The sequence below is a fragment of the Macaca thibetana genome, chromosome 19, assembly GCF_024542745.1.
Source record: "Macaca thibetana thibetana isolate TM-01 chromosome 19, ASM2454274v1, whole genome shotgun sequence".
In the NCBI taxonomy this organism is placed as follows: domain Eukaryota; kingdom Metazoa; phylum Chordata; class Mammalia; order Primates; family Cercopithecidae; genus Macaca; species Macaca thibetana.
This window is the reverse complement of record NC_065596.1, coordinates 52202106-52226533: the sequence shown is the minus strand read 5'-3', so window position 1 is coordinate 52226533 and position 24428 is coordinate 52202106. Positions and strand designations below refer to the sequence as shown.

Sequence of the window (24428 nt, the reverse complement as noted above, 5' to 3'; positions counted from 1 at the left end):
ATATTGCGGGACCAAAAAGTAGAGTGCACACGCACACACACACACACACATACACACATACATAAGCATACACATACACACATAGACACACATAGACACACACATAGACACACACACACACACACATAAGCATACACATACACACATAGACACACATAGACACACACACACACACAAATATACACATAGACACACATACACAAACATACACACACACCCATACACACACATACACACACACATGCAACTGTGGGGCATGTCAAAGGAATCAATGAAAGAGTCCCCAGTGGCCAAAGTCAGAACAATTTGAGCAACAAAAAATGTAGTATTGCATTACAACCCAAAGTACAGGCCGGGTGCGGTAGCTCATACCTGTAATCCCAGTACTTTGGAAGGCCGAGGCGGGCGGATCTCCTGAGGTCAGGAGTTTGAGACCAGCCTGGCCAACATAGCAAAACCCCGTTTCTACTAAAAATACAAAAAATTAGCCGGATGTGGTGGCGGGCACCTGTAAGCCCAGCTACTCAGGAGGCTGAGGCAGAAGAATCGCTTGAATCTGGGAGGCAGAGGTTGCAGTGAGCAGAGATCGCACCATTGCACTCCAGCCTGGGTAACAAGAGCGAAACTCCGTCTCAAAAAAAAGAAAAAAAAAGTACAAAATATATATCCACGAATCCACATTGATATAGCTAAGTAGTTGAATAAATAAGTAGGTGGGTGAGAATAGACACATCTTGTGCAGAAGAATTCCACGTAATTGACGTAGACACCCCTCCTTCGAGGAGGCAGGTGATCATCCCAGCTCTTAAGTGTGAGCTGCACGCAGTGACCCCATTCCCAGTGGTACGCTATGGAAACAGGGTTGAGAAAGAGGAGCTCGACCCTGGAGAAACCTGAGCCCAACCAGGCACGGAAGGTCAGGGGCAAGTCCTTCTGAGAGTGGGATATGGGGAGAACGGTCCTTATCCCCTATGGCCTTTCTCCCCAGACCCCATCAGCTCAGTCCAACCGTGAAAAAAAAACAGCAGACAGCCCCAACTTGAGGGACATTTTACAAAATATCTGCGCCATGTTCCTCAGATCTGTCAAGGGCATTAAAAACAAGGCAAGTAGGAGAAACAGTTGCAGTCTAGAAGATCCTAAGGAGACGTGAGTTCTAAAAGCCACGGGGTGTCCCTGATGGGGTCATGGAAGAGAAACAGGACATTAGGTACAAACCAGGGAAATCCGGATAAAGTGTGGACTTCAGGCAATAATGATGTAAGGAACATTGACGCCTAATTTGTGGCAGATGTTCAGAGCAATGTAAAATCCTAACAACGTGGGAACTCTACTATCTTCACAACTTTTCTGTACATCTAAAACTATTCTAAAATTAAAACTTTGTTTTGGCCAGGTGCTGTGGCTCATGCCTGCAATTCCAGCACTTTGGGAGGCTGAGGCAGACAGATCATTTGAGGTCAGGAGTTAGAGACCAGCCTGGACAACATAGTGAGACCCCATCTCTACAAAAAATTTAAATATTAGCCAAGCATAATGGCACACACCTGTACACCTGTAGTTCCAGCTGCTCAAGAGGCTGAAGTGGGAGGATCGCTTGAACCCAGAAAGTTGAGGCTGCAGTGAGCCATGATTGTACCACTGCACTCCCTCTTGAGCAACAGAATGAGACCCTGTCTCTAAAAAAAGGTTTATTTTAAAAATGGAGCACCTCTTCTGGAAGGCAGCTCAGCCATTACAAAAGGACCCTGACCTGGCATCAGGGGACTTGTATTCTTGTCACTAAGTGACTCTGGGCAAGTCTCTTCCCTGCTGGGCCTCACGGTCTTCATCTGCCAAATGGCAGGGTTGAATTTTCACGTCTGACCTTGGTGGTCTGTGATTTCCTTCATGCCTGGCTTGAGTAGCTGGAGAAACCTTTTAAAGAAGAGGGGCGCCGCTGAGGGCATCTTTTGCAGGGCGGGAGGCTGAGGAGCATCGTGGCTGGACCTGAGGCCATCTGCCCTGGCACCTGCACGACCGGCCCCTCTCCTTCGCAGACCACGCTCCCAGGCTCCCTTGCTTTCATTTCCCAGCCCGTTCTTGGGGCAGGAGAGTAGCAAACGGGGGAGTTTTGATGAGGCGAGGAAGCAGTGATGTGTTTTAATGCACTGTTTCCTGGGGACCTAGAATGAAAATTTTAACAACTCAGAAACTGTGCACTGAAGGCGCCTCTGCTGCCGGTTCTCAGAAGGGTATTCCAACTAAATTGCAGAAATATAAATATGCATCTTCCTCGCTTTTGATGAGCTATCACTGCGCCGAGCCCGCATTCCCAAGTGGCAGGGTGTTTTTTCACTCAATGGGAGAACAGCCATCTTCGGTTGGCCTGGCCGTAGTGCTCCTCAGCTGGGTTTGCACTTCGTGGCCGTAAGGCCATGTGCTTCCCTGGACCTGCCGAGAGCTGACCTGCTGTACCAAGCTGGGAGACAGCCCAGGACAGAGAAAAGGAAAAAGATTACTTTAAAAACAATACACAAAGGCCGGGGGCAGAGGCTCCTGCCTGTAATCCCAGTGCTTTGGGAGGCCCAGGCAGGAGGATCACTTGAGGCCAAGAGTTCAAGACCAGTCTGGGCAACATAGTGAAACCCTATCTCTACAAAAAATCTAAAAACTTAGCCAGGCGTGGTGATGTATGCCTGCGGTCCCAGCTACTCAGGAGGCTGAGGTGGGAGGATCACTTGAGCCCAGTAGTTCAAGGCTGCAGTGAGCTATATATAGTGAACTGCAGTGCCACTGTATTCCAGCCTGGGGAACAGAGACCCTGTCTGAAAATTTTTTGTTTGTTTGTTTTTGGTTTTTAGACTGCTCACTCTGTCTCCCAGGCTGGAGTGCAGTGGCATGATCTCAGCTCACTGCAATCTACGCCTTCCAGGTTCAAGCAATTCTCCTGCTTCAGCCTCCGAGTAGCTGGGACTACAGGCACATGCTACCACGCCCAGCTAATTTTTGTATTTTTTTTTTTTAGTAGAGATGGGTTTTCACTATGTTAGGTAGGCTGGTCTTGAACTTCTGACCTCAGGTGACCCACCCACCTCAGCCTCCCAAAGTGCTGGGATTATAGGCTTGAGCCACCACACCTGGCGTCAAAAAAACTTTTTTTTTTAAATAAGTAAAAAATAAAGATAACAAATGAAAAACAATGCATGAAGATGCCCAGCAGAAAAATAGGGTTTTATAGGATAAGTCATGGCAGTGCTATCCATCCACAGGGCCTACACACACCAGCTAACTCTTATGCTTGGGCAAATCCTTCCAGAGAATGCAGGGGGGAAACTGGTTCCATAAAACCTTCAGTATCAGAGCCAGGCACAATGTGGAGGAGACCCAATCTGGGGCTCTATGGGATGCATACCTTTCCCTCCCCACCAAGGTTGTGAAGTCCAGGCCCTGTGCCCCTAAGTGGGTCGGGCCCAGGATCTCTGGAGTCTGGATATTCCACCTGCTGTCCCCTCACGGAGTTGTATTTCTCTGGCCTTGGGCCTGAGCCTGGTTTCACAGCCCTTCTTCAGACACCTGCAGAGACACTTCCAAGGTGGCACCATGGTGGTGTTTAATGAATGGCAAACGCTCTCTCACAAACAGAAAGAAAAAAAAAAAAGCTCCACAAATCCCCAAACCTGTTAGCTGGAAAATATTCCAAGATCAACACATTTTAATTCACTAATTAATACAGCTAAAAGGCATTTTTCATATTAGACTTATTAAAATCACTTGTATTTAAGTGTTTTTGAACTCATATTTTCCGATGCTGTGCGTTTTTCTAAAGTGTTCTAGTCATGTTATGCAAATGCCTATTTAAATTACCAGGGGTATTTGTTGTCTATTTCTACTCTGTAAAACATAATTTTAATACAAGTTATTTGTGAAATGCACATTGGAAAAAAGAAAATAAGATTTGAGATGGCATTTCTATGATAATTTTATTGCAAATGTTGACCATGTTTTTGTATTTGTCTGCAAGAGGTAATGCAAAATATACATAAGACATATTTCAGGGATTTATTGTTGTATGTGACTAAATTAGTAAAGCAAAATTTGCTTCATTTTTTGAACCTGAGGCAGGGCACTCCATCACCTCCATCACCTCGTGAAGCATGTTTTAGAGGAACAGTCACGGCCATGCAGCAGATGAACCCCTGCCACCCCAGAAAGAAAATTTGCCTCGCTCTCCACCGAAATACGATTTTCTGACACCTGTGTGCCTCCAGGCATGATGTCTGAGGCATAAACCCAGGCCTTTGCTGAGGACAGGGAGACTCGGCTTGAGCGAGACAGGAGTGCTGAATAGAGGACATAACTGGGATTCTCTGGCGTGATAAGTTGGCAATGTGGTGGCCAGACTTCAGGGCACAGGGAGTCCTGGGAGGCGCTTCTCGAAGGTTCTTTCTTTGTATACTTATCAGAAATATGTAGCCTTCCTACTACCAGTATTTTTGATACGTATGTGATACAGGCGTAATAAGATGGCCAGAAGCAAAAGATGAAATTGAGAGAGGGAACCCTGGCAGAAATGCTATTTCTGAACTTCCTGGCAGCCAAGGTGAAAAAGGAAACATAAGGAGTTTAATGACATTGAGTCATTGTCCAGGTAAAAAATGCCTATCTCTTGGGAAGAGGGACAGTTTCCTCCTGGTCTTCTAGTCTGAGTGAAGTCCAAGAAGGCCCTTCATAAGGGGAAACAAGGACACAGCAAGCTGCGTTCCCAGTGGTGGTTAGCTTACAGAGGCTGCAGAAATGTTCTGAAGGGCCGGGCACGGTGGCTCACGCCTGTAATCCCAGCACTTTGGGAGGCCAAGGCAGGTGGATCACTTGAGGTCAGGAGTTCAAGACCAGCAGAGGCTGCAGTGAGCTGAGATCATGCCACTGCACTCCAGCCTGGGCAACAGAGACTCTGTTTCAAACAAACAAACAAACAAACAAACAAACAAAAAGTCCTGAAGGAAGATGGTTGAATTGAAACCAAAGGTATGATCAGTCATTTAAAGATTTTCCTGTGGTGGTGTTGGGGGGACCTGTGACGGAATGAGACGCCATCTCCAACATCCCAATGCCAGTCCTACAGGCACAGTCATTGCTCACTCTCACCTGTGTCAACAGGATAGACACTGAGATTTTCCCAGGGGAGAGAGGCCACCATCCGCAGTGCGGGCTGGCGGTGGGAGCACTATAGGGCCTGTGTCCTGGTGGGGACAGCATTCTCTTGAGTGCTTGTTCCTTTTAGGTGCCAGTGGTTGGGGGTTATAAAGTGTGGAGACACAAACTCTGTTACCTGTTACCTACCTGTTTGGGGCAGTCCTTCCATTAGTATCTGTGGAATGAGAACTTGGTTTGCCCTGGAGAAAGGGGCCTCCCAACATTGCCTGAAACATACACAGGAAGCTCTTGCTCACAATAGACTCAGTTCAGTTCCCTTCCCTTCTCTTCCCTTCCTCCCTCTCCTCCTCCCTCCCTCCCTCCTCCTATCCCTCCCCCTTCCCTCTCTCTTCCCTCCCTCTTTCCTCCCCTTCGCTTTTCTTCCCTTCCCTTCCTCCCACTCCTCCTCCCTCCCTCCCTCCTCCTCCTATCCCTCCCCCTTCCCTCTCTCTTCCCTCCCTCTTTCCTCCCCTTCGCTTTTCTTCCCTTCCCTTCCTCCCTCTCCTCCTCCCTCCCTCCCTCCTCCTATCCCTCCCCCTTCCCTCTCTCTTCCCTCCCTCTTTCCTCCCCTTCGCTTTTCTTTTTTTTTTTTTTTTTTTTTGAGACGGAGTCTGGCTCTGTCACCCAGGCTGGAGTGCAGTGGCCGGATCTCAGCTCACTGCAAGCTCCGCCTCCCGGGTTTACGCCATTCTCCTGCCTCAGCCTCCCGAGTAGCTGGGACCACAGGCGCCCGCCACCTCGCCCGGCTAGTTTTTTGTATTTTTTAGTAGAGACGGGGTTTCACCGTGTTAGCCAGGATGGTCTCGATCTCCTGACCTCGTGATCCGCCTGTCTCGGCCTCCCAAAGTGCTGGGATTACAGGCTTGAGCCACCGCGCCCGGCCCCCCTTCGCTTTTCTTCCCTTCCCTTCCTCCCACTCCTCCTCCCTCCCTCCCTCCTCCTATCCCTCCCCCTTCCCTCTTTCCTCCCCCTTTCCTTCTCTTCCCTTCCCTTTTTCCCTTCCCTTCCCTTCCTCCCACTCCTCCTCCCTTCCTCCCTCCTCCTATCCCTCCTCCTTGCCTCTCTCTTCCCTCCCCCTTCCCTTCGATTCCCTTTTCTTCCCTTCCCTTCCTCCCTCTCCTCCTCCCTCCCTCTCTCCTCCTTTCCCTCCCCATTCCCTCTCTCTTTCCTCCCCCTTCCCTTCCCTTCCCTTCCTCCGTCTCCTCCTCTCTCCCTCTCTCCTCCTTTCCCTCCCCCTTCCCTTCCCCTTCCCTCTCCCCTGCCCCTCCCCCTCCCCTCCCCTTCCCCCTTCCCTTCCTCTCCCCCTCTTCTCCCCCCTCTCCTCCTGTGTCCTCCCCTCCCCCCCCCCCCCCCTCCCCTCCCCTCCCCTCCCCTTCCCTTGACAGGGTCTTACTCTGTCACCCAGGTTAGAGTGCAGTGGTGTAATCATAGCTCACTAAAACTTCACCCTCCTGGGCTCGTGATTCTCCCACGTCAGCCTCCTGAGTAGCTGGGACTACATGTATGTACCACCATGCTGGCTAATTTTTAAAATCTTTTTGTAAGAGATAGGTTCTCCCTATGTTGCCCAAGCTGATCTCGAGCTCCTGGCCTCAAGCAGTCCTCCTGCCTTGGCCTCTCAAAGTGCTGGGATTACAGGCATGAGTCACTGTGCCTGGCCTCAATATAGGTTTCTGGAAGGGAACTGACAGTGGAGACTGCTGGTGCAGATGGGCCAAGCTGTGGGTCAGTCTGGATTTACAGAAGCTGCGTGGCTGTGGGCCAGGCCTTCACTTCTCTGAGTCTGTCCCTCATAAGGTGAGGACGACACAAAGATGACAATACACGTGCAAAGTACCTAGCCCGGTGCCTGCCCACAGCTGGTGCTGACGGGGCACCCGTGAAGACCGTGATGCCCAGATGACAGTAAGGGTGGCCTACGGGTGCCACTTAACTTCTAAAGCACTTCATGAACCAGATCTCATTAAAGCCATGCTGCAATTCTGTGAGGTTAGGTATAGCTCTCACCACCCCCATTTCACAGAGGAGGAATTGGCTCATAGAGGTTCAGTGACTTACCAAGGAATGCAAAGCAGGTCTCCCAGGTCTCACCGGGCAGCCCTTTAATCCTCTCCCTTCACTCCAGAAAGCTGGGTGGACCTTTGGGCTGAGTTCACCATCTTCTAGAAGGAGGAGGCAACTTTGGAGGCTGGCATGGGTCCAGGACTGCATGTCCAGCCCTTTGGAAGTGTCAAGTCTGGACAAGAGGCAGGACAAGGCCTCGGAGCCAGGGACTGACCACGGGCTTGGAGGTCATGTTCTGTCTTCCCTGTTGCTTTCCTTTCTCCCTGTACCAACAGGGCCGGCTAATTAGGAAAGGCCTGTGGCTCCATATTTAACAAGGAAGGTAGAGGGACTCTGGCTGTGTGTCCCCTCCCCTTTGCGTGCCCCACGCCACCCAGACCTGGTCAGCAAGCAATGCCTACCCCAGGCCCCGGAGCCCGTAGGCTTAGTTTCTTACAGTCTCGGCTGCTGCACTGGGTTCTGTCACTCAAAAGGGCACTCTGGATGGGCCTATTCAGAGGCCATTGTCTGGCCAGCAAAGCAGAGCATGTGGCTGGAGGGCATTAGCCGCCCTGGTGGCCACGTAGGGAGACCCAGACAAAAGGCCTGGACTGGGAGGTGCAGAGGCCGTGACAGCAATTCTAATTTTTGAGGCCTTTGAAGCATCGGTGCGCCCGGAAAGCCTCTTCCCTGTATTGTTCTTATGTGGATCAACAGATGTTTTAAAACAGAGCTCCTGTGCAGGGGCATCCTCGCCAGCCGCCTCGCTGCCCTGAAAGGGTGCTCTGAAGATGCACTCAGGTGGGCGTTTGCTGAGCACCACCATCCCGGCAAGGTGCACAGCTCTCACGATCTGCTGGGGAGAAGAGCTCCCTCCTGGGCCAGGCCTCACTGAGGACCAGCCCTCAGGTCTGTTCCTTTCCTCCCCTTCTGAGCTGCTGTCCTGGCCTCTGAGCTGGTCTCTCAGTAGCAGGGGGAGCTGACAGAGGCAAGGGCCTGTATCCCTGCAAGTGCTGTGTGCCTTCAACACGCAGAGGCTCTGAGGGCCAGGTCTGCAGACACCCACGAGGGAGTCAGCCAAGGTCACAGAATTCCACTCAGAAAAAACTGCTCCTCTCCACAGGGTGTCTTGGACTTCAGTCTCCAGATGTTTACTGAGCACCTGCTCTGGGCCAGGCTCTGGACTGGGCTTGAGGTCCTGGAGGGACTGAGACAGATGTGGACCTGACCTTGGGGTTTCAGAGGCTGGAGGTGAAGACGAACACTCAATGTTACAAATGCTAAGTTAATCATCACAGCTTGCAAAGTGCACCAAAGGGGAGACAGTCGGCCGTGGCTCATGCCTGTAATCCTAGCACCTTGGGAAGCCAAGGTGGATGGATTGCTTGAGGCCAGGAGTTCCAGACCAGCCTGGCCAACATGGTGAAACCCCATCTCTACTAAAAATACAAAAATTAGCTGGGTGTGGTGGTGCATGCCTGTAATCCCAGCTACTCGGGAGGCTGAGGCAAGAGAATCGCTTCAACCCAGGAGGCGGAGGTGGCAGTGATTGTGCTACTGCACTCCAGCCTAGGCGACAGAGTGAAACTCCGTCTCAAAAAAACAAAAAACAAAAAAAAGCGTGGGGGAACAGTCTAGCAGAGCCCTCCCCTAGGGATCAAGCCTGAAAGAAGGCTGTGGGGCACCCATCTGCCCACCTGACAGCTGTTTGGTAGGCTCCTACTGTATGCCAGGCACTGAGTGAGAAACTCGGTGTGCACACAAACCAAGCCTGACAGGATCATCAGTTTCCCCTGGAGTGTATGGTGAAGGAGGCCAGGGTGCAGAGGTATGCCGGGAACAGCAAAGAGATGCCCTCATTTAGGGGAGTGGTGAATAGGGGGATGAAAGAAATAAAATAGGCAATGTAGTGGAGTGCTGTGGGTGCGGGGAGGGCCTCCTACAGCTGAAGCCGGCAGGAAGGTCTCTTTGCAGAAGTGATAGGGGAGCAGCAGCTTGAATGAGGTGAGCAGGGAGCTGGGGAGAGGGAGAGTGCCCTGAGGAGGAAATGGCAAATGCAAAGGTCCTGTGGCAGGGAGGAACCAGGCAGGTTGAAGGAGAACAAGGTGTCCAGAGCGCCTGGAGCGTGTGGCAGGGGCAGGCTGTGAACGGAGGTGGAAGAGATGCACACAGGCCATGAGGCTCTGCAAGGCCGGGGGGACCATCTGAATTCTACTTCTCATGCAATGCAGAGCCACTGAAGGGGTTAAGAGAAGAGTAACATGATTTGGGTTGTATTAAAAGTAAATCCCAGCTGTCTTGGAGGCTCACGCCTGTAATCCCAGCACTTCAGGAGGCAGAGGCAGAAGGATTGCTTGAGCTCAGGAGTTCGAGACCAGCTGGGCAACATAGTGAGACCCCATCTCTACAAAAAATGGAAAAATTAGTCAAGCATGGTGACACACTCCTGTAGTCCCACCTGCTCAGGAGGCTGAGGCGGGAGGATCGCTTGAGCCCGGGAGTTAGAGGCTGCAGTGAGCTATGATTGTACCACTGCACTACAGCCTGGGTGACGGAGCAAGACCTCAGCTCTAACAAAAAAGAGTAATAAATAGATCAATCTCCCTGGCTGCTGTGTGCAGAAGGATTTATGGAGCCAGCCCAGCTCAGGGATAATGGTGGCTAAGGCTCGAGTGGACACAAGGCAGGCGGGATTCGAGGTGCACCCGGGAGCTAGCACTGCCCAGACTTGCTGGGGCAGGTTGTGAGGAAGGAGTAGCGGGAAGGGGGAAGGAGAGGGAACTCTGGGTTTGTAGCATGAGTGACTCACCCAGAGAACTCGCACTCGGAGCCGTCTGCCATCTCCGGTCAAGGTGGAGGGAGCAAGATCTGAGTGGGGCCGCCTGTACATGGTATGGGGAGGCCCTGGAGTCGTGGGAGCCGGTCGGAGGCTGTTTGCTGGTAGCAGAGCCGGGGAAGGTCTCACAGAGTCGGGGGATCTGAGCTGTCCTTGAAGAATGAGTAGATGTTGAGCTGTGAGGACAGATGAAGGGACGGTGGGAAGGCAGGGGGGAAGATGGAAGTGGTGTGGGTTTGGGTGGGTTGTCTGTCTGGCAGGGAGTTTACGGAGCAACATGGGGATGATAGAAATGGCCCAGGTTTTGTGTCATGGCCTCAAATGTCTGGATAAGGAGGCCAAATTTCGGGTGCAGGTGTGAGTAATTCCGGCAGACCAGAAGGGAGAGCAAAGTGAAAAGACCAGGTCAAGCTAAGAACTCCCAGGACGTGGCTCTGTCTACGCACTGGGCCTTCCCCTTTTTGGACCCAGTCATGAGAGGCCTACAAGGTGGGCCACTGCCCTTCCATCTGGAGATGGTGGATTCCAGAACAGGGGAAGGCTGTGGAGCTGTCTATGTCCTTCTTACCCTGGCCTGCGTGTCCTGCACAATCAGGTCCTGTGAACGCTTCTCCCTCATCTCCAATCTCCAATCCTCTCCCATTCCTCTGCGAGCTCCAGGCACAATAACTTTTTGCTGTTCCACAAACTCAACAAGCTCCTTTGCGCCCCAGGGACTTTTCACGTGTTCCTCCCTCTGCCAGAAAGCTTCCCCTCCACTCCTTCACGTGGCTGATTCCTTCCTGTCTTTCAGGTCTCTGCCCAAATGCCTCCTCCTACAAGAAGCCTCCCTGATTTACAGCTCCAAGCCCTTACCCATTCCGTCCTCACTTCGTTTTCTTTCTGGCACATATCACAGACTGAGACCGTATTGCTTGTTTACTTGTGTCGTTGTATATCCACTGCCTCTACCCCAATCAGAATGGAAGCCTCATAGCCTTGAGACTTTGATCATCTTCGTTACTGCTGTGTCCCTAAGACTGGAAGATTGCCTGCACAAAGTGAGTACCCGTTAGTATTTGCTGAATGAGTAAGTGTTTGGGGGCCCCACCTTGACAACTGGGTGAACAGACCAAGCTCCCACCTGCAACCACCAAGAGATCTGGCAGGCCCAGGGCGGTCCCCTGGGACCCCAGACCTCCTGACCCCTGTCCTGCGCTCTGCTGGGAGGTTGCTGCTCTGCCCTCCCTGGGGTTTCAGCAGCAGGAAGGCCAGGGCTGTTCTGGGTTTGGTTTTTGTAATTGGTTGGATATGATCATGAAAAGCATCTAACAATTGGACAGCTGGAAATGTTTTTCCTCCCATTTATTACTTAAAACAGCCTTGGAGTTTCTGGTTGTTTTTAAAATCAGATTCTCCTCACTTAAAAAAAGAAATAAAAAAATTTAAAAAAAATACCATAAACCCACTCTTACGTATTTTTGAAGAGAACCTGCAAGGTCATGACAAGGCCTCTGGGGGAGTTGGAGCGGGGGCTTCTCCATGCTCCGGAGAAGGCCCGGGAGCGTCCGGAGCTGGGTCTCGGCCATCCTGCAGTCGTAGTATCAGGAGGGGAAGATAAATTAAGATGAGTACATTGCACAGTTAGACATTAACCATGACAGTGAAAAAGTATTGTGAATGTTAAAACGGCCTAGACTAAAATATACTGAGGTTAAAATACAGGGTAACTTTACAAATCACTAATAATTTCTTTGGCTTTCACTGCAATAACATTGATTTAATTCATTAGATTCCTTTCTAAATCTATATTTCAGTTTTAGAGTTGTCAGTTTCTGTTAATGACAATTTTGCCCCATCTGTTCCAACATGAAAATGAGGCTCCTTGCAGCAGACAAGATAGATCTCTAAGAGTTTAAGAAGGAGAAATCTTAAAGGTATTTCACTCAGATTAGGCCCTATTTGAGGATTCACACTCCAAATGAAGCTGCCCGCAAAAAACTTTTCCTGGACGCCAGTAGAGAGATGACCCCCTCCCCCAGTGATTCCCAGACATTCCTGTTCCCGTGGCTACCCCAGTATCAAATGGGCCCCTGTGTCATCTTTGTCTCATGTGTGGAGGGGAAATATTCAAAACATTCTCATTCTTTTTTTTTTTTTTTTAATGACAGAGTAATAATTCAGGGTGTCAGCGTATCAGAATTCCAGTGGCTGTGATTAGAATGACAATGAATTGCTGTGATCTGGCCATTTGAATCGTCATATTACAGTAAGTAATTTCCGTGAGGCCTGGTGAGCTTCTGTCTGCCGAGGGGGCAAAACTCAGTCTGGGTTTTCAGTTCTGGAAGAAATGTCTCTGATATTCCCCTCCAGTCTACCAGCCTCTGGATCTTTCAGCTACCTGCAGGAGATAGTTTTGTTTCATGTGGCTTCTTTTTTGAGGCTGAGTCTCACTCTGTCACCCAGGCTGGAGTGCAGTGGTGCGATTTCGACTTACTGCAACCTCTGCCTCGTGGTTTCTCCTGCCTCAGCCTCCTGAGTAGCTGGGATTCCAGGCACCCGTCACCATTCTCGGCTAATTTTTGTATTTTTAGTACAGACAGGGTTTCACCATGTTGGCCAGGCTGGTCTCGAACTCCTGACCTCAAGTGATCCACCCATTTTGGCCTCCCAAAGTGCTGCGATGACAGGCGTGAGCCACCACGCCAGGCCAACAGGAGATTGTTCTGAAAACATGGGTGAAGACTGTGTGCCCAAATCCACCGGCATTGGAGGGGCCAGTGTGGGCTTGGCACAAGCCCCCGGCAGGAACAAATGGGAATTTAAGAGCACCTGGATTTTCTGAAGAGCAGGAAGAGGCCCCGCCTGTCCAGCTGTTCGGGAGATGCTCTGGAGTCTGCAGCAGGGTCTTGTGCTATTGGGGGGAGGACATTCCACTCCTTGTCAACCGTGAAAAAAATGAACCCACCCATGAAAGAAGACACAGCGCATAGTTCATGACCCAAGGAACAGGGGATTTCTTGAAAATTTGAAAACCTTCTAGAAAAATATGCAGGCATTAAAACATACATGGAATTAGGCCGGATCCTCAAAGTTAATATTCACCATATGTATTTACATTCAACTCAACGCCAGCAAATTGAGTACTGCATTACAGCTCGGAGAAAGAGGAGATTGCCTCTCACGCAGGCTGACATTAAGTTGAGTTACTGTTCTGCCGTAGACTTCTCCAGGAAGTCAAAAGACAGTTGAGAGAATCAGGCTGAAAATCCTCCTGGTACATCTACCTCCTAATTTCAAATACAAATTAGTGAAATTTTAACATTTCAGATGTCATACCTTGAGCAAATTAAAAATCAACAAAAATATTAAGGGTCTATGTTACCTGCTCAAGTGTACAGAATGTATAAAAACTTTAATCAAACACTCGGGTTTGCTCAGTTTTAAATTGTGTTAGTTTAATAGTTTCTTTTCTGCTGTTTATATTAATGACATATTCCCATCTAAATATATTGCCATGCTGAAAAACCATCACAACATTTCCAAGGTTGAATGAATGCAGTTGCCTTCATGGTTTTTTAATAAAAAGATCTCTTTCTATTAAGTTCCCCCTCTTTTTTTTTTTTCTTGTTCTCCAAAGATTGAGGCACTCTGCAATGTGTACAGTAGCATTGGGACTGAGATAAATACACATTGCCACCACCTCATTTAGTGTGCAAATGCCTGCTCTGCAGCTGTGCAGAGCTGAGGAACCACCATTTCCTCCAATAGCCTAGCTGAGGACGAAGCCGTGGAGGGGCTTGTGGCAACACAAATTGCTTTTTCTAAGCATCGACTGAAGGTCTCATCACTTGGGAAAATGTCTTAATTTACTCTTCTTAGCAAAGTGGTTGTGTGCGCTCTTGACTCTGTTGGAGGAACCCTGCCCTGTCTAGATATATCTAGAAGGATGTGCACATGGGTATACATGCAGGGTACGTGCCAGGCCAGGAGAACCTACCAGCAGTCAACTGGAGGATCTCCAAGTCGCATCACAGGCATGGGGTTTAACACCTTCTCCCCAGCACCCACCTGGCTATACTTCCCACGCTGCCCCTCTGATCGGAGTCTGGTCCTCAGCTCTGAAAGGCACAGGTAATACAGCCTGCTGTGCTCCAATCGGTCTCCAATTTGGCAAAACCAAAGTTAAACTTTCCGGTTTTACAAAATTGATCAATTCTTAGGGTTCAGAGCAGGGGAGGAAAAGTAAATCACAGGTAATCCAAAGGTTATTTGAAGGTAAATTCCCCAGGAACCAGGATACTTTGAATTTGCCTGCTTCTGGGCTTGGGGCAGAGGACTCCAGCTGTCTGGCTGGGCTACTCATGGCTAATAAGTAGGTGAGCTGTAAAAGAGGGAGTTCCCATGATGCACGACTGTCTTCCGTGGGAAATAGCCGACTCTTTTAATACAAGGCAAGTTCAACTCAATCACAAGTGCATTATAACTCTAAGTACAAATAAATGTATTATTATCCCGACATTTCGTTATGATGTAAAGCGAGTCCTTTGAATCTAATCACTTCCAAGTTCTGATCAAAATAACAACCGTTCATCTGTTTACCTTTTCTTCAAAGTTACTTTTAAGCTTATCGACCACTATAGACTATCTCAATCACACAGACCAAAATAGATACTGTAATAAACATATACATGTTGAAAACACCCAGTTTTATCAAACCTTAGCACGATGTCGTATCTGCCCCAGATTTTTTTCAGGAACTGAGACGTTACTGCAGCAGTGTGCCCTGGTGTCCCTCTTGCCCAGGGACCAGCATCTTCATCGTAGGGAGTTTTTAAGTGCTGGTGGCAGCTTGGGCAGAGAGGATGACTGACCTAGAAAAGGGGGTGCTACTTGGCAGTATCATCTTCAACTTCTTTCTTCCTCATCCTCAGGAAGGGAAAGAAGGAAGCCTCCAAATGAAGGACATACATTTGACCTGAAGGCCCAGCAAGAATTGCACATTGCAATGTGCACTGTGATCTGCGGGCGAGAGAAATGAGGTGATTAAAGCTAAAAATGAATATGCCCGACCTGGGAAACTAGCCTTCTGAAATAATTAGGCCATGAGATGCAGGATGAGGGAACGAGATTCAGGTGTCTGTTGAAAAAGAGAGAGACTCTGTTCCCCCCTCGTGTGCCTTTTCCAAATGGCTAAAAAGTACCTCAGTTGTCTCCTGGAATTGGTTTTAGCAGCAACTCATTTCTGACCACGCAGGACTTGGGATTCAAGATGTGTTTTTCTAAGCCGGTTGTGATGAGATCAGGGGCTTTGCTAATCAACTAGAAATATGACTGGATATGAAATCTTTACCTGTTTAAGAAAATTATATATTTCGAGCAAATTAATTCCATCTGGACCAGTTACAGCCCATAATCAGCTATGTTATGCAAATAGTATCTTTGTGGTTGAAATCAATAACTTATTTTCTTCTGTAATAAAGAAAAAAGGGAGAATAAGTTATTATTAATTATGTACAAAATGAAATATTTTCTTGCAAGGTTGCGGGTTTCATTTCATTATGAAGGCTTTCCTTGTGCCAATTTCTGGGATGCTGATGAGACCCGTGCTTCAGGATGACGTCCCTAAGGCCACCTCTTGTTGGGGAGAAGGCTCAGGGAGCGGGCCTGGGCCTGCTTCTCTGGGGAAACCCATCCAGCAATGCCAGGAGATGTCTGCCAGCACCCCCTGGCTTGGGCTTCTTCCTCCAGCTGTAGTTCTGAGGATCATCTTATTTATAAAGCTTGTTGGGCCACAGTTAGTATCAGCTTCAGTTATAGATGAAGTTAATGACAGTATTGATTATACCATAACCTATGTTAATAGTGAGTGTATTGCCTCTTAGCCATCGGGCCGTATTTATGAGCTGTTTCTTCCCTTCCAATCATGGCTGACTACCGCAGGAAAATCACTCTTTTTTTTGAGATGGAGTTTCTCTCATCACCCAGACTGGAGTGCAATGGGGCGATCTTGGCTCACATCGGCCTCCCAGGTTCAAGTGATTTTCCTGCCTCAGCCTCCTGAGTAGCAGAGATTACAGGTGCCCACCACCATGTCCAGCTAATTTTTTGTATTTTTAGTGGAGATGGGGTTTTGCTGTGTTGACCAGCCTGGTCTCAAACTCTTGACCTCAAGTGATCCATCCGCCTTGGCCTCCCAAAGTGCTGGAATTACCAGCGTAAGCCACCACACCCGGCTGAAAATCACTCTTTCTACTCTTTCTTCTGATCAAAAGGAGTGTATATTTTGTGACCACCCGAGTCTAATGCAGAAACAGCAGTCATGTAGCACTCCGTTTTAGCTGGGAACGCTTGCATTGGTTTGCACACTGATGGCGGTCATTATCACCTTTATTTTTCCCTTCAGATGGGGCCCTATATTTGGAGGCCCCATGGAGAGAGAACCCCAGGAGCCCTTGCTTGACCTTCCCAGATGGCCAGGTTGGGGGCCTCCTCCAGCCAGGTCACACTGCTGGTGTTTTTCTAAATGTTGGGATGGAATCTCTTAGGGGATGTTATCCCAGGATCTGCTCTTATCAAAGCCGCTGGATTTTAAACCTGGAGCGAGCAGTCACAGTAACTTAAATGTGGAAATCTGTCAGAGCGTCCATGGGGCTGTGGTGCGGTTGCTTTTGGCCTCCTGCCATTTCATTTACGAGGTACTTGTATTTGACAAACAGAACTCGTTTACGCACAGATATCAGTCTTCTTCCTGCCTGAGCATCAGGCACAAGAACGTGCCCTGACCGGGGTCCCACCTATGTCACCCCCGAGGAGAGGGGCCGTTTCTCCCAAATATAAGCCTGTTCTTGTCTCCTGGTAAAGGGGTTCTGAAGCGAGGGTGCTTTGGAGTCTGAGTGTCATGCAGAAAAATGTCCCTACTCCTGCCGGACTTCAGTGCAAAGTCACTGTGGATAGACTCAGGCTCTCAGAGCTTCAGTGCAGGGTCACTGTGGATAGACTCGGGCTCTCAGAGGACCCAGAAGAAGTAGGTAGCGGGCAGTCCCAAGTTCAACCATGCTGCTTGAGGGTATGGCCTGCAGGAGGAGGGTCGGAGCCAGCTTATGGGGTGGACAGAGGCCGCCATCCAGGGGAGGGGAGCCATGGCTGACATGCTCGGGGCTTCTTCCCAGGTCCTGAATTTTGAGGTCTCTTCCTCCCTTGCCTTCTGGTGCTTGGCTCAGGGACACCCCCGTCCTCCTCCTGGGAAGCACGCGGGGGTCTCCACACGCCTGAGCGTGGGACGGGAGGGCTCGTTAACCATCCTCCCTTCCTCCATCCTGGCCTGTTTATGGATTCCTGACCAAGTCCACTAGGCGGCTTGAACCGGCTGTGGACAGCTGGGCCGCTTGGCATTTTATGGTGAGTGGCGGCTTCCCAAGGCCGTAACTGTGTGTGCCTGTGCATGAGCACCCAGGAACGTGCCTTCTCCCGCCCGGCCCTTCTGAGGGGTGCCCTCGCCGGGGGTGCCACCACCCTCGCTGGCGAGAGCAGGGACAGAAGGGTGTGCAAAGCAGGCTGGGACTGGGCGGCCGGCAGAGGCTCCATCCAGAGGAGAAGCCCCCCCATCCCATCCCATCCCATCCCATTCCACCCCAGACTGATGCTTTCATGATAATGACACCTCCTGGGGAGACACCTTATTGCTCTTCACAGAAACAATCTCTACCGAGAGAAATTAATTGTTTTGTTGTTGATGGGAAAAGAAATAGAAGCAGCTATTTTTAAGTGTTCTCTCTAGCTGGGGTTGGAATCGCAAGTCACAGGTGGCTGTCTCAAGAACCCATACCCTGAGAGGGTAGTGAGCCCCATGGGGCACACCTGCCCCGGAGTGGGTACCTTCTGCCTGGGATTGGTCGGGGGGATACTGATGACTTGAGGCGAGGCTGCCTCATTCCAGGCACACACCTGGGATTAAGTCGCGGCTCCATCACTGTGTGATCCCTGTGCCTCCATTTCCTGATGGGGACAGTGATATGCTTTTTTACCAGATGGTTCTGAAAATTAAATGAGATAATATGTGCTCAGTGTTTAGCTGGGAACATAGTAGGTGCCCAGCAGCTGGCTAACAGTAGGAGCTGGATGTGTGCGAGGATTTAGCAGTGGGTTGGCGCTGGACTTTTCTGTGAGTAAGGTCTAATTGGCCCCTGCCCTTCTGTGGCCCCTGCCCTTCTGTGGCCCCTGCTGTGCTGGTGCTGTGCCTATTAACCCAACCAGGGTGTGAGCCTTGAGTCCATCAGTCCTGAGGCTTTGAGCAGCCTCCGTACACCAGTTGTTGAGTGAAGATCCATCTTCACCCTTTGATATACTCTAGCCCCACCTTGAGCTCAGGCAGTGCGGGTGACCCTGAGCTCCCCGTCACTCCAAGCACAGCACCAGACCCACTACTGGAGCTGCTCCACAAACAGCGGTCCCACACACACAAGCGCATCCTAATGGGGGCCCCGGCAGCATATTTACTATTTACTGAGCATCTGGGAGATAACAACTTTTATGGGAGGGATTTTAATTAGTGCTGTGGCTAAACGCGGTGGAGTTAACATGGGTGGAATTGGCTGGTGCGCTGACTTCTGTGAGAGGCATCTGGCGGAGGGACGTGGCCATGTTTATCACCTGGTCCCTGCCATTAAAGGGGGCGGGAGTGGAGATAGTGCTGAGAATCCCAGGGAAGTCAAGGCCACCGCCAGGGCAGCCAGGGCGTGGCGGGGGCTGGGCAGGGCCCGCTCTGTGGCCGGGAGCTCTGTGTTGTCACACAGGGACCTGTGCTTGGCTTTGTGCTGTGCTCTTGTCATCTTGAAATGTTTAATAATTTCTTTGAGCTTCTGCTTGGTGAGTGAGGTCCGATGGGGCACCAGGGCATTGCACCAGCAGGAGAGGTGAGCCACACTGTGACATCCCCTTTGCACCATGGTAGCCCATGGGCACCACATTCTGGTGAACTCACCGTGCACGGGCATTCAGCAAGACTCGACGTAAAGGCAAGGCAAGCACGTGACATCCAGTACTACGTGAGGCGCTGACAACCCCCAGGGGGCCATGACTTGCCTTTGTTTATATATTTTTTAATTTTTTTAATTTTTAATTTTTGTGGGTACATAGTAGCTATATAGATTTATGGAGTACATGAGATGTTCTGATGTAGGCATGCAATGTGAAATAGCGCACCATGAAGAATGGGGTATCCATCCCTCAAACATGTATCCGTTGAGTTGCAAACAACATGATTTCCCTTTGAAACAGAGCTTGCTTCAAATGCAGAGAGAAGGCACTGGTACCGTGAGAAACACAAGCAACCATAGTAGGTGTATATGTTTATGGGGTACCCGAGATGTCTGGGTACAGATGTGCAATGTGAAATAGCAAAGCATGAAGAATGGGGTATCCATCCCTCAAGCATTTATCCTTTGAGTTGCAAGCAACATGATTTCCCTTTGAACCAGAGCTTGCTTCGAACACAGAGAGAAGGCAAGAGTACCCTAAGAAACACAAGCGACCGGGAAACCCAACCGTATCCTTCTTGCCAGTGTTATGTCCCTAGAGTAGCCAATCCCTTACATGAAAATGATGCCATGAGAGGAAGAGAAAGATGGGGCTCCTCCCAGTCCTTCTTCCTCTCAGCCCTTCCTTGCCCATGCACAGGCTGAAGGGAGAGGGTATGGGCAGAGTGTGTGTGCCTCAGGAAGTGAAATAAAAGCAGTTGTGTTTGTTCTGTGCAGCCTCCCACTGTTCTGAATGAAATACATATGAATGAATGAGCTAGAAAAAAGTTGTGTAATTTTGGTGATTCTGCTATGAGGTAAACACTTGTATATTTGTATTTAAAACTGGCATGGCACAATATAATGATGAACATAAAACTCATGCTAATAATGTAAAGTTTTTATTTTTCTTTATTCAGAATGGCTTCAAATAGCAATTTAAAAACGCCATGACAAGTAGAAAGACTGGAAGAAAAAAAAATGCTTTATATTTTAGTGCCTTTCCCAGCATTTCTCCCTTGCTTTTTGAACAAGGGGTTCCTACTTTTTTTTTTTTTTTTTTTTTTTTTTTTGAGACAGGGTCTCACTCTATGCAATGGCGTAATCTCACCTCAAGAAATTCTCCTCCCTCAGCCTCCTGAGTAGCTGGGACTACAGGCAGTCTCCACCATGCCCAGCTAATTTTTTTGTATTTTCAGTAGAGACAGGGTTTTGCCATATTGCCCAGATTGGTCTCAAACTCTTGAGCTCAGGCAATCCGCTAGCCTTGGCCTCCCAAAGTGCTAGGATTACAGGTGCGAGCCACTGCACCAGGCTGGGTTTCCCACATTTTTGTTCATGGTGGGGTCTCATCTGTAATGCAACTTTCCCTGGGTGTGGGATGCCAAGGGGCTTTGGCTTGAGGAGCTGCGAAAGTGTGAATCTTGCAATGGCCAGGTGGGATAGGAGGTTGGTAGTAGAATAATGATCGCAGTCATAATAGCTGCCTCTGTTTGCATTTCCCATGAGCCAGGCACTGTCCTAAGCAAGTCACATGGGTTATCTCATTCCCTCCTGCAAACCCCTACCAGGTACTTTGTTTATGTGTCCATTGGACAGATGAATACATTCAAGTCCAGAGAGGTTAAGTAGCATAGCCAGGGAGGTTCTCAGAGCCCAGCCGGAGTACACGGCCAGCCTTCTTGGCCACGTTGTTTCTCTGCCACCCTCATTTTGCCCATTTTGCGGGATGGAAAACTGATAGCTCAGAAGAGCAGCCCAAAGTCATGACTCAACGGGGTACGGGCAGGCCTGGAACACAGTCTCCAGTCCTGTGGCCACCACATGTTGCTCCTCCCTAGGCCACCCTGCCTCGCCCGTGCTGGAAGCATTTTCCTTCTTCCTCCGAAAAGGCAGGCATGTCACCATTTGTCACAGTGGGCTCCAGTGTTCATGTTAATAACCCACTGAGTGACTGTCTGCTCCACATTCCTTCTTGAGTGATGGCTCAGGACCTCAACACAGCTCTCTAGACCCCCCACACCCACCACACAAGGGCACCAGCATTCAGATACATGTATACGCCTGGACGGACACACCCATAGCTGCTCCTGCACACAGGCACACACAAAGGCGCAGACACATACGCATACACACACTTGTGCACAACACAAGCAAAAACAGGCATGCGCAATGACACTGCTCTGCTCGGATGCACAGACATGCACAGACTCGTGTACACACTCCTCAGACACACACGTGCAGGCCTGCACACAGACCTGTGCACACAGATATTTACAGGTACATGCCAAGGGTACGCAGGCTCACACACGAGCATTCACACACACATGTGCACACAGGCGGCCTGACATGCCCACGTGGACACACCACAGAACTGACTCAAGGCCACTTCAACACTGCTAGAAGTCCCAGCAACTTGGTCTCACAGAACCGGAACCATGGGTGCTGGCTTGTGGGGTCAAGGGGCTAAGGGGGTCATCACATAAGGTTTGTTGGCACCTCTTCCACGTGCCCTTGCAGGGATCCCTGTGCTGGAGGGATTGAGGTAGGAGAGAGGGAAGCACGGCAGAAAATGATCTTGGGGTCATGTGGAACCCCAAGTCAGGGTGGCCAATTTGTGGGCAAATGTTTGTTCTGCATTTAAGATACATGTGGGCTTAGAAATCATAAAGTGATAGTGCTGTGCTGCATGCCAGCTTTGTCATCCATAGTCCCCTAAGGAGCTCCCCACTGGGTGGAAGGGGACACATAGTTGCAAAATGCTGGCAGGCATGAGGTTACAAGAAATGCGGGTCAGAATGCAGAGATTGTGGGGCCTGAAGCAGTCAGGGAAGGCTTCCTGGAGGAGGAGGGCTTGGTCAGTGCACAACAAGGCTCACCGATGCGGTTCTGGGCCTTTCCTTTCTCTACCTCCCTTCACAATAACCAGCTCACTTGGAGCCAATACATGCAGGGAACTCGTTATGACAACCTCTGAGGCCATCCAGGGCCTTTACTCCTCCCACTACTCTCCTCTCCCTGCCCACCACCTGTAGGTAGGTCTTTTTTCACCTCTGTCATCCAGATGTAGAAACTGAGGCTCAGGACATCTCCAATCTGAGGTCTCAGGTGGGAGAAGGAGTGGCAGGACCCCAATCCAGGACCATCTGCTTTCTAGGCCTGCCTCTCAGCCACCTCAGTTTTCCCACCGTGTGGTTGGAGGCATTGCTCGGGTCCCCACCTAGAGAAATAGGCACAGAGCTGGCTCCGCATTTGAAAGGAGTCCCGAGGCCCTGCCCCGCATGTGCTAGCTGTGCCCCCTTGACAGTGGGTCCTGTGTCTCATCTCAGAGCCCTCGTCTGTAAAATGGGTGTGAGAAATGGATAAAATGAAGCAGGCAACGTGCCTTGCACAGGGAGCCGCCCATGATGCATGTCTAGCAAGCGCCAGCACCACCATCACTATTGCTGTGATCGATCGCCTGTCACTGCTGCCTCATCCAGGGTTAGGACATAATCGGAAAATGAGACTTGCAAGTCGGATCAGGAGGAGTGGAAGGAGGAGGCTGTGACACCGAGCCCAGAGAGTGCCTGATTGCAGCGGTCAGGTTAGGGCAGCGGCTCACTGTGATCCTGCTGGCCTCGCAAGGTCAGCCGCGCCCCTGTGGTGCCAGGCCCATTCTTTCCTGCTCCCCAGTTCCGCAGCTGTCTAGGTGTAACCTGGCCAGGGCTCGGAGGGACACGGACCCTCGCCGTGTGACCTTCTGCGTGTCTCCCAGCCTCTCTGAATACCAGGTTTGTCTTCTGTGCAATGAGAATAACGTCCACCTTGAGGTGGTTTCTGGAGTTCAAATGAAAGAAAGCATGGCAGGGCTTTGAAAAGGGCCACACCGTACGCCCCTGCTGTGCAGGAGGACATGGGGGGCTGAGGAGGGAAGTGGTTACGGCACCCCTCTCTGTCCCTGCTTCTCCCCAGGCCCCCCGCCCCTCCACATCTCAGCAGAGCTCAGATGCTTTGCCAGTCCCGGGAGGGTGGCATTCTGCACCCAGTAGTTTCCATGGTGAAAGTCCCAGTGCCTGCCATTTTGCAACCCATCTGACCTAATTTATACTTCATCATTTTTGGCAATTTTGTGACTTGGGTTGGGGAGTGGGCGGTGTTGAGAGCACTGGCTCTGAGTCATCCTCACTCTCCTCCGGCTGAAATTCAAGTCCTGATCTATCCACACGCACACACGTGTGCACACGGGCAGGCAGGGAGGCCGGGAGGGGAAAGTGGAGAAGCCCCACTGTGGCAGGCATTTGTTTGTCTTTCAAGTTTTATATTCTTGCTGAATATACGTGTGGAGAGAGTTGTGAATTTTTATCTCTGACCTTTGTAGGCATAAAATCATCCTATTATCATATACCTGTCAGAAGAGAGGAGAGAATCAGACCATATTCTTTGCCTTTTATGTAACAAGAAAAAGAGAGAGAAAGTTATTAGCGTTTTTCCAATGCAGAGATTCAAAAAAACCAGCTACCTCTTGGCCAAGCTCCCTGAAGCAGGGGTTGCTCTCTGCTGGCCTGGTCACTTGCTTCTGGTCCAGCCCAGCCAAACAGCAGGACTCACAGCTCTGGCCCATCCCTATCTCTGGATTTACTCTGAGACGGTGTCCTACAGTGGTCAGCGTGCCCATGTGGGAACAGGAGCGGTTTCTCTGAACACACGTCCCCAGTTTCTCAATGCTCTTGCAGAGATGGAACCTTCCAGATGAAAGCTCTGTTTCCCCTCAGAGTGATACTAAGTAGCAATTTAAAAACACCATGACAAGCCCAGAGAAAGGGCAGAAGGCAGGATAATTCTTTAGTTTTTGTTTTTTAGAGACAGGGTCTCACCCCGTCACCCAGGCTGGAGCGCAGTAGTGTGATCACGGCTCACTGCAGCCTCAAATTCCTGGGCTCAAGTGATCCTCCCACTTCAGCCTCCCATGTAGCTGGGACCACAGGAAATGTGCAGCCATGCCCAGCTAATTTTTGTATTTTTTTTTTGTAGAGATGGGGTCTTGCTATGTTGCCCAGGCTGGTCTCAAACTCCTGGGCTCAAGCGATCCTCCAGCCTTGGCCTCCCAAAGTGGTGGGATTACTAGTGTGAGCCACAGGACCCAGCGAGGAAAATACTTTATATTTCAGTGGCTTTAATGGCATTTCTCCTTGCTTTTTGAACAAGGAGTCCCACGTTTTCATTCTTCAATGAGTCTCATCTGTGATGCAGCTGTACCTGAGTGTGGGACCCCAGTGGGCTTTGGCTCAGGGATTTGTGAAAGTGTGGCTCTTGTAATGCGCACGTGGGATGGGAGGGTGGTAATAGAATAATGATCACAGTCATAATAGCTGCTTCTGTTCTTGTTTCCCGTGAGC

The 24428-nt window shown here is 50.0% G+C and overlaps 1 protein-coding gene across 4 annotated transcripts in view; it reads right to left on the bottom strand.

Annotated features, from left to right (window-relative positions):
• Nucleotides 1–24428, bottom strand: part of LOC126943623 (cytochrome b-c1 complex subunit Rieske, mitochondrial) — a 1156760-nt gene that overhangs the window by 917101 nt on the left and 215231 nt on the right. The window contains exon 1 of one of the 4 annotated variants that reach the window (XM_050772576.1): nt 23008–23011. The exons of the other annotated variants lie outside the window; for them this stretch is intronic. The gene's annotated coding sequence lies outside the window, so the exon portion shown is untranslated. Of the gene's footprint in view, nt 1–23007; nt 23012–24428 lie in introns of those variants that run through there. 4 annotated transcript variants of the gene reach the window in all.